Source organism: Bombyx mandarina, chromosome 24, assembly GCF_030267445.1.
Source record: "Bombyx mandarina strain Sakado chromosome 24, ASM3026744v2".
Classification (NCBI taxonomy): Eukaryota; Metazoa; Arthropoda; class Insecta; order Lepidoptera; family Bombycidae; genus Bombyx; species Bombyx mandarina.
The window spans coordinates 11,419,064-11,425,261 of NC_143230.1; the positions used below are offsets into that span (position 1 = coordinate 11,419,064).

Here is a 6,198-nt window from a genome sequence, read left to right on the forward strand (position 1 = left end):
GATTTGCTAACAGCTGTCCGAGCGCCACCGAAGGAGACCTAACAACTCAAGAGCAGCTGCTTCGCGAGTAAATCTAATATCGCTAGAAGATCTGGCGGGAAACTCAGCGAACTGATGCATGGGATAAGTTGCACATCGAACTTTTTGTCGAGTTTGACGAGTATGGTTACTGGGGTCCCTAAGCCTGCTCCTAGTGTTAGAGCTGAAGGCTCCTAATGCAAACGTTATTAGATCTGATGGATCCGCAAGGTCGAGTCTAGGGCATGGATAAAGTCTATACCGGTGGCAGGCGGTGATATGGTAAAAACATAGCTTATCTTTTATCCCGAGAAAACTTCTCATTCGCATGGCAAAATGGGATTTAGTATTTATCATTATCTTTAGTAATTTCAATCGACAGTTTCCCTTGACCACGGGCCGAGCCGCAAATACCAGCTAGTTTTAAATCAACCTTTGCTAGAGGCAGCGATGTTTCCGTGGAGGAAAAACGGGAGTAGAACTACGTTAATATATACATTATATATATGTACTTGAGACGAATTCTGAGGTCATCAGTCGATGCGATAACGCGAATAATTGGCTATTATATTAATTAGCTCGAGCGCGCGCTGTTGGCAATCTAAATAGCATTTGAATTAAACACAAGAACCTTAAAACCGTGAAAACTGTGGCGAGCTCAGAGGATATTAATTTCTGAAGTGTTCTTTGTGAGTTCCAGTGTCGATGAGCGTCTGTGAGTATATCTATGTTCAAGATACTAGACGAATACGTCTTCCACCTAGAAACTTTAGGCTTATGACGTTTAATTGTATAATAGGTAATTAGGGTTATTTGTTTTTTTAATCAATTTATTTCACCAAGCTATTATTTCTTTATCGTGATAGTCAATCGTGAACATGTTTTAAATAGGTACGTGTTACATAAGAAAAATTAATAAATATCTGTGAGATTCGAACCTCGTCACAGTCGCGATACGAATGCACCGAGCGTCTTATCCTTTAGGCCACGACAACTTCAACATTATTAAGAATGCATTCTTCGGTTTCTAGATTTACGGTCATACTCAGGTCAAAAGGTGGCGTGTTGCTCAATTTATGGACTATGTCAACCGGGCTAACAAAGTACAAATACTTATTCCTTAAATAGTCAAACAGCACGCTATAAGGAACTATGTTTTTGAGGAATGTCGACCTACACGACGATCTGGGCATTGAATCAATCCTGAAACACCTGAAGTTAGCGTCGGAACGGTACTTCGATAAGCCCGTGCGTTATGATAATCGTCGTTACCGTCGTTGACTAGTCATTGGTGGTGTCAGGAGCCAGTCAGCCACCGCGTACGCCCTAGACACGTCGTTACGGATCTATCAGGTCCATTAACCTCAGCACTAGACGCCTTCAGCTCTAACACTAGGAGTAGGATTAGGGACCCCGGTAAGTGTACTCATCGAACTCCAAAAAAAAGATTATAACAAAGAGTACTTTTTATTGCTTAGATGGTTGGATGAATGATATGAAGATAGACTTTGCCACTTTAATTTAGACTCTCTTCTAAACCGGAGAAAACTAATGGGGGGTATATTTCTGTACAAATTAATTCATGGAATAACCGACACGCCTAATCTATTAACCCAGATAAAAATATCAGCCCCTAAGTACCTACCAAGAACGAAGAAATATAAACCGTTTATAAGAAAGCCCGCTCGTTCGAATTTAGGTGCTTACTCTCCCTTAAACAGAATCCTTTGGGACTACAATAATGTCCACGGTAGCGCGGTCTCCGTCAATGTTCCTTCGGAGTCGTCCGATTGCGCTGAACTTATTTTAAGTGAAATAGATGTTTTTTCTGATTGTCTCACTACTTACAGGAAAAATCTGTCGCGGATCATCTCCCAATTAAATTAATCATAAGCAATGAATGAAATGTATTCAAATCTTAGCTGTATATTTTTTTTATTTTTGATGTTAATGCACTGTCGATTGCACCTATAATTGAGGTGACATCAGCCATGAACTTTTGTCAATTTGTCAATGTTTTGTATTGATGATCACTTTGTTGGTGCAACTTAATAAATAAATAAATAAATAAATAAATGAGCCTACAGCCCACCTGGTTTTAAGTGGTTACTAGAGCCCATAGACATCTATGACGTAAATGCGCCACCCACCTTGAGATATAAGTTCTAAGGTCAACGCATAGTTACAACGGCTGCCTCGCCCTTCAAACCGAAACGCATTACTGCTTCACGACAGAAATAGGCAGAGTGGTGGTACCTACCCGTGCGAACTCACAAGAGGTCCTACCCTACCACCAGTAATTACGCAAATTATAATTTTGCGGGTTTCATTTTTATTACACGATGTTATTCCTTCACCGTGGAAGTCAATCGTGAACATTTGTTAAGTACGTATTTCATTAGAAAAATTGGTACCCGCCTGCGGGATTCAAACATCGGTGCATCGCTCAACACAAGTGCACCGAACGTCTTTATCCTTTAGGCCACGATTTCTGTTTTTTTTTAGTGAAAGTTTTATTAGGTACTTTTTTTCGAAAACTGCTTAGAAATTTCTGCAAAATATGTGAAAATAAGTTCAGCACTGAAAGGGTTAACAATTTTTTTTTCTTTATGGCAATAGTTTTAACTTCAGCTACACTAATCGCGTTCCCGCCAAAAATCTTGTAAGCGGGTTTATTACATATTTTTGTACTACAATCAACTGTTCCTTATATAAGCATGTTTTTTTAAATTCAGGTAGACAGTTTTCAAGGAGGTTCAACAATAATAGACGGGACGTCATTGGTCAAAGACAATAATTACATAGCTGTCAACATCTGAGATTTATTCGCTTGGAGAAAACAATTTGCACAAATAAACTATAATGCAACCTGATACAAGTGAAAGAATCAAGCTAATTTAACGGCTGAGAAGATAGAAGCTGTTTTCCATCTTTTATGCGACAGAAACCTGAAAATTCATCTACGCGCCAAAAACAAATTTGTCAAAATATTTTTCGCACTGGATTTGGAAGTAAACGTTACACAGATTAATTTCGTATAACCAGATTACAATCGTTTTTTTTTTAATTGATCACTGTTTAGAAAAGCGATAGTGGTTTATTTATTTATTTATATGTATGTTTAAAAATATCGATTTACGTATTTGATTATCGATTAAAACTATTTGTTAATTGCAGAAGCTATTTCAATAAATATAAACAGCTTAATTTTGTCATGATGGTTACGATGCTACTACCATTGTACGCGATATTAACAATATCAAATATTTTAATGAAGATGGAGAATTACAACATACCACATACACCCGAATTAAGAAACATAAGAGTTAGAAGGAACATTGATGTGCTACACTCAAATAATTATGAATATACCCAAGGAAACACATTAAAGAACATTCGTGATGTATTCAATAAATACTCCATTATAAAAAGAAGAAAACGGGATGGTAATTCATACAGCCAAGTTAACACCGAAGTGCCTTACAGTTACTACAATTATAATACAGCCTACAAAACGCCCACTATCAATTATTATAACGTCCGTAATGCGAATATTCCTTATTACGACAACACGAATCCAATATACAACAATAAATACACCAATAAAACGCCTTATGGCGGGCTATACAACAATCAATATACCCTGGCATCTGGTTTGAATAATTTAAACAGGACAAACACAGTTCGATATTCCGATGATGCCACAACTAGATCTGCCAATTTTGATAACGCTGAAAGCGCTACAAGCTATAACGTTTTGCTTAATAATAAGATTGAAACGACTACGCTAAAGCCAAAAGTAGTAAGCGCTCATATTTTCAGTAGTGCCTGGTGTCCGCAATTTTTAAAAAAAATCGGAAATTTATGCCTTGACGTTGACAGTCTTGATTATTGATGCGATAACTAATATTTTTCGTATATATGGAAGGCAGAGGTAAGGAGCGCCGCCATCTTGTATAGGAGACAAGTTGAAAATGTGTCCGTGTGTAAACAGCTAGTTGTTGTTGGAAGACTCATCGAAATAGCGCCAGTGTATGTAGTGGAAATGATATATATAGCATATTGCATATTATAGCGTAAATTATATTAATATTGGCTTCCTTTGAGCGGATACTTTAATACACTGAGATGGTGCTCGTTATTTTTGCCCTCTGCATTTGAACACGCTTTATATAAATGCTTTAGATCTTTGAATGTCGTTTTCACTGACTTGAAGACGTCCGATTGACTTAACAATTCGCGCACGCGTCAAAAACCAATGATTGACGATGATGATAATCACTTTGTTACCTACTACGCTTTGATAATCAAGCAATTTCTTTAATTTTAAACCACTATATTGTTTATAATTTCCATGACATCACAACAATTTTTAAGTAAGCCTATCGACTAAATATGTCTGCTGTCGTTTTATTTATTAACAAATGAAATGAAATTAGATAAATAGATGTAATTCTTAGTAATAGTTAATGTTAATGTTGCCTTCAAATAAAATAACTCTGACGATGTTTTTAATTTTATTTAACTCATTAAAATACCTAGTTGTAGGAATAATATTACAGCCTTGTGGCTTCTGTGCCCTTTGTCTCGCATTTCTCTGCGAGTTTTTAAGAATGTAATTCCATGTTCGGATTTTAAATAATTAAATTAAGCTATGGAACTCTGTGTGATACTATTGCTCCCACTGCGAATGTAAATTTCATTGGACTTTTTGACGGGAACGCGAGGAGTGAAGTTGTGTGATTTTTTTATTTTGTCTATTTAGTGTTTCTTCGGGTTTAAATGTGTAATAATGGTGGTTTTTTAACCGTTTAATATCTGTGAAAGTGCACAAAGTGTGTGAAAGTGTGGGAAAATGAAACAAAGCCGCTGGACGTAACTACGCGGGATCCTCCAAAAAATCCACTGAAAAAATCTCAGTAAATGACCACCATTTTACTAAGATTATATTTTATCCCATATCATCTCATCTAATTTCGTCCCAGTTGATTAATGTCTCAAATTAATCATCTTCATTTCATTTCACTCCATATTATCATTTTTCATAAATATAAGAATATAAATTAAAATAAGATATGACTTAAAAGTCTTAATTACCAGGTCATAAAATCCCTTAATTTTTTTTAATTTTCATTCAATTCTGAAATTATTTATAACTATAATGTAAAGATCTAACTTGTATTTTCAATAAATAACTTCCCTAACAATACCTTTTGTTTAATTTATGTATGAACAGACATTTTACGAGCCATTGGTAAACGTTATTATTTTTGTGATGATGACACAATAAGTCTTATAACTTCGCTTTAAGACCTAGACCTGAAAAAAAAAGAGTATAAAAAACTAATTAAGTATTAGTTCTATTGGCTTTATAATATTACGCGTTGGGGTTCGGAATAAATAAAACTAGCACCAAATTACAAATTAAAACTCTATTAAGCGCTTATAACACCTTACTAATTAACTTGTTCCGCTTCGCTTCAGGTGATCCGTTGTCTGTTTCGCTTCGAGTAGGACCACTTACTAGCTGCCTTCGTGTCATCTCTGCAACGTTTTTATAGTCGATACGACATCTCTACAATTATCGAGAAGATTATCGGCAAGACCAGTCGTTTTGATGTGTTTCCGCTGTTTGATAATAGATGGCGTTGCACTTCCCGAGCGTTCTCGAGTTTACTAGTTCTTTTGATATTCATTTCTGCTATTCGACGATAGATGGCGTCACTCTCACCGGTGTAACAATAAGCACGTGTATTTTTCGTTTTTAAGCCACTTAACTTTAATATAACATTAAAATTGGAACATAAGCTTGTCGGTTGAACGTAAAAGCTTACATCTAGATGCCCATAGACTCCACTCTCACTAATTACGTTCCTGCATTCTATGACAACTATAGTAGAATTATTTTGTCCGTGCACTTTTGGTAATAAATAATCGGCGCGGTGAAGCGAGTATTTCGCTCTCTGTTCCACTCACGAGCCTTATGGACGGGCATAGTGATGCGCATTATTTTTTCGGATAAGCGTTATCGATAATTTATTTAGTTTTGTCATTTTGTGGGTTAGTGATAAAAATGAAAGTAAAAATCATTAATCGAACACTTACACCACATATCGCCGCAGCAAGTTAACGAAAACGGCAGAAATTAGCACTTTGTAACTTTTCGGGATCTATTCTTAT

General features: G+C 36.0%; 1 long non-coding RNA gene across 1 annotated transcript; it reads left to right on the forward strand.

The window, feature by feature from the left end:
• Positions 1–379: 379 nt before the first annotated feature.
• On the forward strand, positions 380–4,524 carry LOC149500077 (uncharacterized). Its single transcript, XR_016325303.1, has 2 exons — positions 380–733; positions 2,754–4,524. It is a non-coding gene; the product is annotated as an uncharacterized LOC149500077 (long non-coding RNA).
• Positions 4,525–6,198: the final 1,674 nt, after the last annotated feature.